Below are 13,949 nucleotides of genomic sequence, written 5' to 3'. Positions count from 1 at the left end.
AAAAGCAGGGTGAAATATTTACAGTCAGAGCAATGTAACAATGGGCAAAGAAGTCCCCAATGAAACTGTGTTAAGCATTATGCAAAGTCGAGGTCACACTAATTCTCTAGGGAAAGATACCAGACTAAGAATACAGACATCTTCAGTGAGATCAGTTGAAGGTCAAAAGGCCAGGAGCAACTTGGCCTGGAACATTTGAGTGTTGCACAAGGGTATCTCAGCATAACCCGTGACTTCACTGTAAACAGCCCTGGCAAACAGACAATAACCCAGCCCACCTTGAGGGCAGGGCAGGTGGTTCAAGTTCACACCCCTAAGCCTTTTTTTTGATGTTCTCGAAAAATTCTCAATTACCTATAAAACCCCTAGACAGCGCACCATCATGGGCTCTCTTGTTCCCTCCTGGCGTGAGCCAGGAGCTCTATTCTCCCACTTTGTTTCTAAATAAAAGCCTGTACCTTGCTCTCCTAAAAAGAAAAAAATTGCTTAGTTTTTGGCCAGCGTGGTACAAATACGGAAAATGAGGCACTTTAGCCGTGGCCAGTGCTGGAGTCACCGGGACTGCAGGTGGGGCATTTGTGACACGGGGGAGATCCTGGGCTCCCCCTGGTTATGTGGTAGCACAGGCTGGGGACAGAAAGGCCCACACCTGCATAAGCCCCATACTTTTGATTATGTATTCTCTGTCACTAAAATAATGTGAGCCTGCATTAAGGGGGCCAACGTACAGATGATCCTAACCTGCATCGGCTTGAGGTATTTGCAAGATTCTGTTTCAATAATCACATTCACTAGGAGCTGCTTTCTGTGAGCCACTTGGTAAGACGTATATTCACTTAGCAACTATACCTTATGCTGAACCACTTGGAATTGCTGGTGCACGGCCATTTTTATCTAAAAATGGTAATTTCATATGATCAATCTACATGTACATTCGGGCTAACATGTTGTGCACATTATAAGATACAGAGGTTTTAAAGAATAATATAATTACCAAACACAAAATATATATAAAACAAAAAAATATATAATTCAATATATATAATAATATTTAAGCTATCTCACAGAGAAGCATAGATTTAAATGAAAGAAACACACCATACACTTACTAAATCACAGTATTTGTTTTCAGTCCCATCCACCAACTTTGCAGAAGTTTTGTTGAAATTTGATAAGTTTCCATCTTCCCTGATGTCAATTTGTTGTTTTTTGAACTGGAAGATGTTGCATTTTATACTTTTATTTAGCTATATAATGTATTTACATTTTAGCCAAAGGACTAAAAAATGCATTAAAACTTCTTGGAGGATATTAAAGTAGTTTATATATCTTTGGTTTTGTTTTAAGGTATATAGACTTGGTGGATTTTTTTAAAGGTAATAAAATTTCAGCAAGAAAAATCACTTAAGGATAAAAACAATTCCAAGCATCTAATTTTACAATGCTCTTCTTCATAATGAGTTTCTTTTAACTCCACACTTACTTTTTCATTTATTTATTTTTTATTAACATATCATTGATACACAATCTTATGAAGGTTTCACATAAGCAACATTGTGGTTACAACATTCACCCATATTATCAAGTCCCCCGCACATACCCCATTGCAGTCACTGTCCATCAGCGTAGCAAGATGCTATAGAGTCACTACTTCTCTGGGCTATACTGCCTTCCCATGACCCTCCTACATTGTTTTTCACTTATTTTTAAGAAAATTATCTTTGCATTGAAGAAACAAAGTTGTGTGTGTGTATCTATTGTAAATTTAAAAATATATGTTAACTGGTATATTTCTAAGAACCACTTAGTCCAGAAAACGTCAAAAAAATAAAAGAGACTTTTAAGTCTGTCACTCTTCAGTGCTTCACCAAAAGACAGCTGGCTGACTTTTGTTTAGTTCAAAAGACTGTATGGTCACTCCCCCTATGATGACAAAGGCTTACCAAAGTTCCCTATTTTAAAGGTCTCATTTTTATAAAATTAGTTACATTGTCTAACCTTTCTGAGGAAGTCTACCACTGGCTTATGTCCATCTTACAACAAAACACAGAGGAGAGCGATTGCTCTTCAAAAAACATCTTATTTCTGTTACATGGGCTTTAAAAAATCAGGGAGATTCTCCTTAAAAATTTGAATCTTCAGCAATGCTTGCCTGTGTTCCCACATGGAACCAATTAGTTAGCACCGAGTCATGGCCACTCCCATTGAACAGCTTTACTTGCTTCACTTCTCCACAGTCCCCACCATTCCTTATTGCTCATACCCTGTTTGCATTCACTTACAAAAAGGGAAAAAAAATCATCTTGATGATATATTCTACAACCTGCATTTCTCCTCCAATTTATTTTCTGTAATAGCTTCCCTAAAATCGATGCAAAAAATGGATTTCACATGTAGAGCCATCTATATACCTTTTCTCTAGAATCTTTTAAAAATTCTAATCAAAGTAGTCACTCCAATAGTGGTTACAATTAGCCAGGTTTCCGTAAGATAAATTGTTTTGAATAAGCAAAATTTATGGTTCAGGCTGACTCCTCTGAGACATCTTTTAGTGGCTGTGAAAAAGTAGCTTCTAATGAATGAAGGTTTTGAAACAGAACCTTGCAAATACCACAAGCTGAAACATTAGAAACATTTGTACTTTCACTCAGCTGTAGAGCGAACTTCCCACACTGCATAAATTTGATGTAATATTTGTTTCCTCAAAACCTCCAGCTACATTTTCATTAAATCTTCTGTCTGATTTGCTAACAAAAGAATGCAGCATTTCAATTTATTACCATATTGTTTCTTGTTTGCTATTTTAATCAGTTTTATTGCGGTAGAAAGATAAAGTGTTTTCTGAGTGGTATGTTTCCATTTGAACTTCTGTATTAAACAAGAAATCACAAAACAATCTGCTAAATACTTATCATTAAGTTTGGTGAAATTTTGTAAAATACCAGGTAGAGGATCACATGGTTTTAAACATATGATCATTAATATCTGGAGTATAATTAATATATGTTTTGATTTTGGTTCAATGATAATGTGTTAATTACTCAATTATTTTTCTGGAGAATTTAATTATTTTTGCTAACATTTTTTCAAATCTTTTTTACCTTGTTATGTGGCTGAAGATGAGCGTGTCCTACAAGCAGAGGCTCTTGTGCTTTCATTACCTTAGTATTTTCAATCCAGTTTCTTGGGTAGAAATGAATGTATTATAAAATTCGCCCTTTAAAATTGTATAGTTCTGCAGTTTTTCTTATATGCACAGAGTTGCGTAACCATCACCACTATCTAATTCCAGATATTCTAATCTCTCCAAAAAGAAACCCCACACCCATGAATAGTCACTCACATTTCCCCACCCCCAGCCTTTGTCAACCATTAATTTACTTCCTATCTGGATTTTCCTTTTCTGGAGATTTCATATAAATGGAAGCATACATCTTATGGCCTTTTCTGTTTGGCTCCTTTCACTTAGCATAATATTTCCAAGGTTCTTCCATGTTGTTCAAGTACTTCAGTCCTTTTCATGGCTGGATGATTTCATTGAATGGATATAACACATTTAATTTATCCTTTTATCCGGTTGGTGGACCCTTGGGTTGTTTTCACTTTTTAGCTCTTGTGAATAATACTGCAATGAACATTTGTGTACAAGCTTTTGTGTGGGCATGTTTTATTTTTCTGGGAGTGGGATTGGTGGGTCAAATGGTAACTTCATGATTAAATGTTTGAAGATCTGCCAGGTTAGTTTCCAAAGCAGCTGCGTCATTTTACATTCCCACTAGCACGGTATGAAGGCTTCAATTTTCCCACATCCTTGATAACTCTTGGTACTGTCTGTCCTTCTGATTATAGCCATCCTAATGGGTCTAAAGTGGTAGCTCACTGTGGTGTGATTTGCATTTCCCTAATGACTAATAATGATGGGCATTTTTCATGTGCTTATTGGTTTTTTGTATATTTCTTCAGTGAAATGTCTATTCTGTCCTAATTGGATTTTCTAATTGGATTGTCTTTTTACTAATTGTAAGAAGTTGAATTGTAATAGCTGGGCAGAACTTTTTAAGAGCCCTTTGTCCTTCTGATGAATGTTAATTTAGTTACAGCTGGGTAACTCAATCTTATAAATCCACTTCACCACACATGTATACACAGGAATATACTGGACCTAATAAGTACAGGGACTCCCTCACCTGGTGTTATCCTCTTACCTCAGGACACCTTGTGTACCTTGTATGACCCATGACAGGTGTCAATCAAGGCGGCCAATGTCAACCTGTGCATTAAATTAATAGATGTTAAACTAAACTTCTACATTTTTAGGTTAAAAAACACCCAGAAATCCCAAAATCCCCGCATGGATTCCTTTGTGCCTTCCCCTGGGCTGTGTGCACCCACTATGAAGACACTTTAATGGCTTGGCTACTGCACAGCACTAATGCCAAACCAACTTGGTCCTGATGTCCACATAATCCTGTCAAGTTGGCTTAGAGGAAAATTCACATTCTGAAAGGAAATAAGCAAATCTTGTTTTTCAAATTCTTCCTGCTGGCCAGAAGAGAGACGGTGCCCCCACACGTGAGCTGGCGGGAACTTGCACCACCCGACTCGAATCCCAGTGGAACATCCACTGCCAGGCTTCTAACGCATTTTCAGTAACATTACCTTTATGCAGAGGCAACAGAGTATTTGTGATCAAGGAAGGCTGCAAAGAAATAAAACAAGTACCACCACCAAGCCCAGACACTCACAGAATTTGCTGTTCAGGACTTTGTAGTAAATTCTGGTGGGCTTCATAAAAGGCATTGAAGATTTTATTGTAGGTAGATTTGAAAGTAAGGCATACTCTCTGAAATTATAGAAAAGACTATCATTTTCTCTTTATATTCCAGTGGTCTATTTGAAGAGTGTACTGAAGAGCACAAATTTTTAGAGAGGAAATCTCACCGCAACTTTATCATAAATATTAACATTACTAAAACCATCCTTTCCTGCCTCTAGGCTAATTTTTCAATGTAGACATTTTACTGAAGAATAACACACCTACAGAAAACTACATACATCGTAATCTTGATGTATTTTTGCAAAGTTAATATGCTCATGAAATCAGCGCCCAGATCAGAAACAGAACACCACCAGTCTCCCAGGAGAGCCCCCTTCTGCAACCTTCCAGTCACCACCCCTTCCGACACTGTAGATTCCATTTGTTCAGTTTTGAAGTTGATATCAAGGGAATAACTGGGCACAGGCTCTTGTGTGCCTGGCTTCTCCCCTTAACTTTAGTTTGGGAGATTCTTTCAAACTGTGGGTGCAGTTGAGCGGGTTCATCTCCCTGCTGAGTTACATCACCATTCTTTCAACCCTTCCCCTATTGGTGAACATTTAGTTAGTTTCCAGGTTAGGGCTATTAGGAATAACACTGCTTTGAACTTTCCAATGCTTGTCTGTTGCTGGATGTGCGGGCCCATGTGCACTGTGTGTATGCCCAGGAGTGGGAGGAAGCACACAATTTTTATAAGCCTGTCTTGCATATGTCTGGTCAACTCTATCCAGAAAATAATTTGAGAACTGGGGTCGGGGTAGTGGGTAGGAAGGGGGCCAGGAAGTTCTAGGGGAAAAGAATGAGGTTACCAGCAAGGCCATTCTCCTCTTTGAAATCTTTAAAAATTTCAAGGGCTCCAAGGTGCTGATGTGCCCAGCGAGTGGGCGTAGTCTGTGAGCTCCTGGTCCTTTCTGAGTTGGTATTTCATAATGGGATTTAGGAGCTTCTTTCACTAGCGGATGGGATATAAACTGGAAATGTGAAAGGGAAACAGAAAGACATTCAATCCCTTCAGATCCTGAGAAGAAAATCTGAGAACACTTTCCTGCAAGTTCCAAGAGGTTTCCAGGAACTTACTGAGGTTTCAGCCAAGCTCTTGAACTTATCTCATCCCTGAACATGCAGAGAAAAATCCCATTAAAGAAAGAGTCAAATCTGAGAAGAGGACCCACATACCACAAACATGCCCTCCCCACCTTCCCAGCAATGGCCTCTGGCCCCTTCCCCGCCTCCCTGCCCCTGTGACCTATCAGCTTCATCTACAGGGAATCACACCCCCCATGGGTCACTTCCTGCTACTCTCATCTGTTTTCTTAGCACAACCCTGCCATGCTAACTGTATACACTCCATGAAGATTATTCCATTATTTTATTTTGGACCCTTGACAATCAGCTGAACTCCCAGAGGTTTTTTGTTCATTTGTTTGGACAGCTTATTTTTATCACCTCTTTTTCTGTGATAGGGAGACAATATACCTAAACAAGAGAAAAACTGCCCTTTATAGAAACGCCAGAAGGAGAATTTTCTATTTTCCTGCATGGCGTAAATCACGTCTGCATGAGTCATTTTGTGGAATTGCTGGTGAAAGACTAATGCATAAATAGGTAACTTTTTATGATGATCATGAAAATGAAGGATGCTTATAAAAATAATTCCCACTGCTTTGGAGGATGTTAGCAAATCTAAAATACAGTATTATTTTAATATTCCATTACATCATTACATAGTGATCCTTACAAGCAGATTTTATTTTATAGCTTTAAATATTTCAAAAAGATGCTCAACATCTTTGTCATTACATAAATACAAATTAAAACCACAGTGAGACACTGCCACACACCTGCTAAAATGAATATGATTTAAAACAAGATATTAGCAAGTATTGACAGGGATATGAAGAAATTGGAGCCCTCATACATCACTGGTGGGAATGGAAAATGGTTAACAGTTTGGAAAACAGTTTGGTAGTTTCATTAAAAAGGTAAACATAAATCTACAATACAATCCGACAATTCCATTCCCAGGAACCAACCTAGGGAAAAATGAAAACACTTGTTCACACAAAAATACGTACACAGAGGCCCATCATAGACTTTTTCATACTAATCCCAACCTGGAAACCATCTCTAGTTGTACATCAACTAGAGAATGGATAAATAAAATGTGGTATATCCATGCAATGGGATACTATTCAGCAATAAAAAGGGATAAAATGAAATATTAATATGTGCTAAAACATCAATGGACCTTGAAAACATTATGTTAAGGGAAAGAAGCCAGATGCCATTGACATTACATTTTTCCATGTATACAAAATGTCAATAAATGGCTTGCAGCATGCTTACAGGTGGGGTGGTTGTTAAAAAGCCAGGTCATGGGGTCTTGTATGGCAAGCTCAGAGCATCAGCCTATCCAGAGGGCAGTGGAGAAGAGCACTGTAGAGTTTTGAACAGAAATTGATATGATTAGGTGTGTATTCTGACCAGTCTTTCCATAGAGAAGCACGACTGGGCACAAGGAAATGAGATGGAGGCTCCACAGTGGGTAGGGTGAGAGGTACCATTGAGACCTCAAGAGGAAGGCCAGGGGGGAACAAACCTATTTGAGGACATCCTTGCACATATATTTTTGAGGCTGGAATTCCTGGATCATAGAAGATCCTGGATACTGCCCAATTACTTCCAAATTTGTGCTGGCCAATATATGCAGGTGATGTTTAGAGCACTCCAACCATTTCCCATGGTTTTCCAGTCTTCCCGTGCTATTTCATCTAAATGCCTCCATGAAGGAGATTGTGTTTTCTGATTGTGGATAAAGTAAATCAAAAGCTTTATTTTAAGTATGTGACTTCCCATAGAACCACATGGTTCACTTCTACCTTTTCTCCCAAGCTCCTCGGCAGATTGAAAAGTGTGTTTCTTTCAAGTGGTTAGTCCCAGACCATAAATCTAGGTATGGAAGAAAAAAGAGAGAGAGAAAAGGCAAATTTATAGTGACAGAATGTAAAACTGTGGTTGCTTAGCACTGGGAATGGGCACACCCCCTCTACAGGGAACAACTGTAAATGCACACAGAGAAATTTTTGGGGTGATGGAAATGTTTTAAAAGTGGAATATATGATTGTTGCACAATTCCAAAGATTTAATAAAATTGTTGGATCATACAGTGCCAATGGGTGAATATATAGTATATAAACTCCATTCCAATAAAGCTGTTTTTTTTAAAAAGCTCAGACTCTGCTATCAAAACATCGTGTGCATCTTTCTCATTAGCCACTGAACCACTAAAGGAATAATACAACCTTTTTCTGGCATGACAAAATTTATATTTTAAAGAAGTAACCCAAAGGAAAAAGTTCTAAAGAAACCCTTTGGTTTCTTCCTGGACACTCTCAGTTTGTGCCTTTCCTGTGCTTACCATCTTCTGCACACTTCTGCACACTTGCAGCGACCTCTGAGCCATCCATCACAGAAAGGCAGGGAAGTCCCAGGTGTGCTTTTAGGGTAATGATGTCTTCCGTTCCAAAGTCAGACATAAAGTGAAGACCAATTGCCAAGACCCAGGTTATCATTAGGCTAGATCTTTCTGTGAGTATTTCAAATTACTTTGAAGTCCGAGATTATGTTGTTGACACTGCGGTAGGGCCAATGCCCAGATTTAAGTTAGGTGCAAGACTTGGGGCTTCAGTTATTTGTAATACCAAACAATAATGGTCACCATCACTGGGAGCCTCTCCAAGGACATAAACACTACATCTGCAAAGAAGCTGAATTCAGAGGCTTTCCATTGTTTTCTACAGCAATATAGTGGTCACTAGCAATAGTTACAGCTACCATATGTGCTTTAATTATTTAAAAATACTTTTTTTATTTTAAAATACATTTCTTATCCACATACAACAGATACAGAAAAGTGAGTAAATTATAAGCGCTTGATGAATTTTAAAAGATACATGCCCTTTAAAATGCCAGCCAGGTTAAGAATAGATTACCACCAACCCAGAAGCCCCTCTATGCCCCTTCCCAGCTACCACACTCACTCTCTTTCCCAAGGAAAACCACTATTTTGACTTCTAATACCATAGATTTGTGTTGCCCATTTTTGAACTTTGTATAAATGGAATCATCCAGTATGTGTCCATTTGTGTCTGATTTCTTTTAATGAACATTATGCACATGAGAGTCACCTATTATCCTATGGTATTCCATTATAAGGATATGTCACTAATTATTTATCCATTTTAGTTTCCACGGACTTTTGGATTGCTTCCAAGGTTTTGGCTATTACAAATAATGCTGCTAATGCTGCTATGAACCTTTTGTGCATATATGTGAGTATTTTTGTTGAGTAGCTAACTACAAGTGGTTGCTGGGTCCTAGGGTATGTGTATGGTTAGCTTTAGTATAAGTCATTTAATTTTGCTAAAACCGAGAAAGCCACTTAAAGTGATTTAAGAGTAAATATACCTAAATGCAGTAATTTCCTAAATATAAACACACATTCATTCTTCTTCTGAGGTGACCTGAGCAAACACTATCATAGGCAGGACAACTGAGTATCAGTCACGAAGTTACTGGAGTGTGATGTCTTCACAAACACCACTTCTGAAGACACCATCTCCTGTGGGGTTCAGCCCTCCGGAAATGAGGCCAAGGCGAACTTTCCAGCATTCTTGCAAACTCCCAGGTGAAGTCTGGATGAACATGGCTTGCATTCCAGCCTTGAGCCAAAAGGAAGCATTAAGTTTATTCAATTTCCCCTTCAAATTTGGAAATACATTTCTTTTGGGTTTTTTTTAAAAAGTCCAAGGTAGTTATTAGCACAGGACACTGGGCTGAGTCTTTCAGCTCCAGATGGTAATCCTCTGCTGTTTTCTGGAGCTCTGTGGCCAAATCCCGGGAAAGCTGTAGACTCTTGCCTATAACCAGTTCTTGTGGGGTGGCTGTGGATTCATAAACTACCCCACGTTAGAGCCATCCCTGACCTGCCACCTTGCTATTTGAATTCAAGCCAGGGAACCCTGATTCAGTCCACAGTGCTTCCAGGAGGACGTTTCATTGGCGCAGTATAATCTTAGAAAGAAACTTGATCTTTCCCAAGTCTCTGACAATTTTTGACATTCTCATTTGGCAGTTGCATAACAGAAATTCTCCAAGCTCAGATGAGCTTTTTGAATTTAGTCACATTTTCCATGTTTTGGTAAACTGTGGCCATTTTCTAATGCTCTACCCAGGACATGTTTTGTGGGAAACATTTATTTGTAAACTGACAAATAGTCGACACAAAGAGATAAAGGACAACTAAACATCTACTTGCTTAGACTGATGAAATAGAAATTATTTTGGATCTCATATTTTGGGACACCTTAATATTTTGAAAGAACTACTTTTTTGCATAAGATGCAATGCAACAAATACAAATTCGCTCACCATTAGAAAGTTGGTTTGGCAGTGCAAGAGGAAAAGGTTTTATCAAGAGATCAAGTCAATTAACTGGCACCTCTCAGTGTTCCATGTTTGGGATGACCTAAATGTAGATGACTTAGGTAGCTTTAAAAAAATAAAATAAAATAAAACAGTTTCCATCCATCCATTCATTTTTTAAAGCAACTTTAAAATTTTTAAATATTTTTTTATAAACTTGGAAGATCTAATTGGCTTTATTAAGTGATCCACAAATCAGGCAGCATGCCATTCAGCAAGTAAAGAAAGCTAGCAAGGAGCAAAGTTCCCTTAAGCAGCTTTATTGAGAATTCAAATGCATTATGATTCACCCATTTAAAGTGTACAACTCAGTGGTTTTTGGTATATTCACAGATATGGGCAGCCAGCACCACAGTCAATTTTAGAACATTTCATCATCTCAAAATGAAACCCCATACTCTTTAGCCATCCACACCCTGTTCTCCCAGGGCAGCCCTAAGCAAGTACAAATCTACTTTTAGTTTTAGTAGATCTCCCCATTCTAGACTTTCATAGGACAGGAATCATAGAACATGTGGACTTATGGGACTGGCTATTTTGCTTAGCATAATATTTCAAGTTTTATCCAAGCGGTAGCTTGTACTACAACCTCATTCCTTTTTACGGCTGAATAATATTTCATGGCTAGACCATATTCTGCTTATCCATTTGTTTGTTGGTGGAAATGTGGGTTGTTGCTCTAAATAGCTTCTTAAAGTTCATCCTAGCCTTGCATTGCTGTTACTCTTAAATATTCTTAAACATGAGACTGTCCTTTCCAAGAGTGACATAGATGCAACAAGAGAATTGTAAACAGGGTCTATGACCGCTTACTTTTTTTTTGCCAAAGAAAGGCATTCAGGCCCAAGAGTAGATTCTCTGTGCATATTTCTTTTCTAATTGTTGAGTCCTAAGTAGAAACAAATGACAACCTGCTCCCTTGTTTAAATGAATCACTGAAACCATTATTTTTCCCCCTTCCATTTGCTCTTCTGCTGGCTCTTAAAAATAAAATAAGAGATGCATAGAAGACTTCCTTAATCAGCAGTGAAAATGAGAACATTCATTTTTTTGCACACAAAGGAAGGCCACAAAGCTCTTTCTAATAATTGTTTCATTTGTCAGATATTTTAATCATGAAAAGCACTTTTCAAATGGTCTGACCTTCACCAAGTGTGTTACTTCAGAAAAGCTATCACAATGGCCTTTTCATTGTTATCTCTTACATTCAACATAATTTTTAAAATGTGACAAGAAGATAGCAGTAGATACAATAAAAGCAACAACAACTAAAAAATTTCCAAAATGGCTTCTAAATAGCCAAGGCCCCAGGGATCAGGGCCATCTTTTTCTAAATCACATTCTTACCTGGTTGTTATTTGGAGTGCAACCTCTCCAAAATTCAGGTTCCAATAAAAGAAAACTTTGTTTCATAGTAAAGAGGTACCTTGATTTAACTCTATTGATAGAGATATCCAAGCATGCAATGGTTTTCTGCTTTTGCAACTTGTCTAGAAAGGGCAGAAATTCCACTGTCATTTGACATCAGGGTATGAAGAATTCCTGTTAATGCTCTCTTTTGTCCTGTAACAGCCAGCTTTTGGGGATATGTGCAGCTCACAGTTATTTCCCTCTTCTTTGGGGACCACCTCCCAGTTTACAAAGAAGCCAACCTATGAACATGGCTGAGCCTTTATCATGAGCATTTAGAAGCTGGGGGTGGACATGTTTGGCCACAGGGACTGGGGAGTAGCACTGTTGACCTGCAGAAAGACCCGGAATGCAGCAATTGTGGTGGAGCAGAGATCAGCAGCTGAGAGAACTGCTGGACACTTAGTCCTTGGTGCTGTGGCATCCCTGACACCCAGCCGCTTCCTATCCTGAGCTGCATGAAAAACTCCAGTGTTTTTCCAACAAATACTTATCTAATTATATAACATTGATTGAATCCTTACCAGCAAAGTGTTTCTGTGTCTTTCTCACAAGGACCCTATGATGTCACTACCATCATTGTCCCCATTTGACAGCTGAAGATACTGAAATGCAAGCCATTAATAACATGCTCAGTTCTTGGAGGGAACAGTTGGGGGCCCGGCATCCGAGTCCCCAGGGCTCTGCTGGTGGCATGCAGGACAGGTGGCCCTGGCAGAAGCTGTTAAGGGAGGCGTCCAAAGCCATGAATTAGACTGAGGGAGGACCCCAAAGGTGGAACAAGAAGATGTCCTTTCATCTCCAGGTGAACGGGCATTTCCCCAGGTAAGCGTCAGTGTCCCTGTTCTCTCCCACTGCCACCCACCAACCTGACACAGCGAGGAAGAAAGGGAAGATTTGGAGCCAAGAGGATGTGAGGTTACAGCTTCTGCCACACCAGGCAGGGGCAAGGGCCTACCCGCACAGGGCATGGGGGCCGAGGTGCTGTCCCTTGGAAGCCTGGCGCCTTCTCACCTGGCACTTCACCTGGCCTCAGCAGGTGGAGCAGCGGTGGCACAGGGACTGCTGATCCATTTACTACAGTGGTCGGAGGGGCCAGCTTCTCACCCAGGGGAGGTTTTGCATTGTGCTGCACAGGGACATCAGGGTGGGTAAAAAAATGACTCACTCACCCAGTTAAAACTGACACAGACTTACATTTCATACGTTACAGACATGGCCCTGCTGGCCAAGCTTACAGCACTGTGTTCACAGTCCAGTTTCAGGGCCAGCCTGGGTCTGGAGTATCTGCAGACAGCCTGCAAGGGTTATTTCCCTCTTCTTTGGGGGCCACCTACCAGTTTACAAAGAAGCCAACCTATGAACACGGCTGAGCCTTTATCATGAACATTTAGAAGCTGGGGGTGGACATGTTTGGCCACGGGGACTGGGGAGTAGCACAGTTGACCTGCAGAAAGACCCAGAATGCAGCAAGTGTGGTGGAGCAGAGATCAGCAGCTGAGACAACTGCTGGACATTTAGTCCTTGGTGCTGTGGCATCCCTGACACCCAGACACCAGCCTCCTGCCAGAGAGGGCCCACCCCTTTACTCCTCCCACCAGACCCCCTTTCCCTCTGCTTCAGGAATGTAGCTGCTCCCCCTCCTTGGTCCCCATTGCCTCTCTGGGCTCTGGGGCACGGCTCTGTTGCACACCGGAACTGGGTATGGGAGAAGTTTGTCTCCCGGGCTCCTCACTCCTCACAACTTTCTGTCCTGGACCCAAATACACTGGGTGGATTTTATACATTAAATTCACTATTAATAAAGGGCCCTGGGAAATGGCTGGTATTTGACCATTTTTGATCTACAGAAATGTCATTTTCACATAGGTCAACCTAAATATGGGCCTTTTTTATTTGAAGCACCTTACTGCTAATCGTGATAGGAGAAGAAAAAGAAAGAAACAAAAATGAAAATAGAGACAGGTAACAGACTCCCTAGAGATAGCACAGGACAGCTGTCCTGGCCAGTCTGCCTTTCCCAGGGCCTTCTATTAATAGTGAATTAATGAGGACAAAGAGTAGGTTGTCTCCCCAGGTTAGCCTTTGGTCTGACTTGGGTGTAGGACCAGACAGCTCTACTCCATCAGTAGCGTGGGCTGAGCCAGCCCCGCCGAATCCCCGGTCCTTCCCATCCTAGTTTCCACATTCCTGCTTCCCTTCTGCTCTCCCTGCTGCTGGCGTTCATTCCGCAGCGGCT

This window comes from Manis javanica, chromosome 3, assembly GCF_040802235.1.
Source record: "Manis javanica isolate MJ-LG chromosome 3, MJ_LKY, whole genome shotgun sequence".
Taxonomy (NCBI): Eukaryota; Metazoa; Chordata; class Mammalia; order Pholidota; family Manidae; genus Manis; species Manis javanica.
This window is presented reverse-complemented; position numbering follows the sequence as displayed.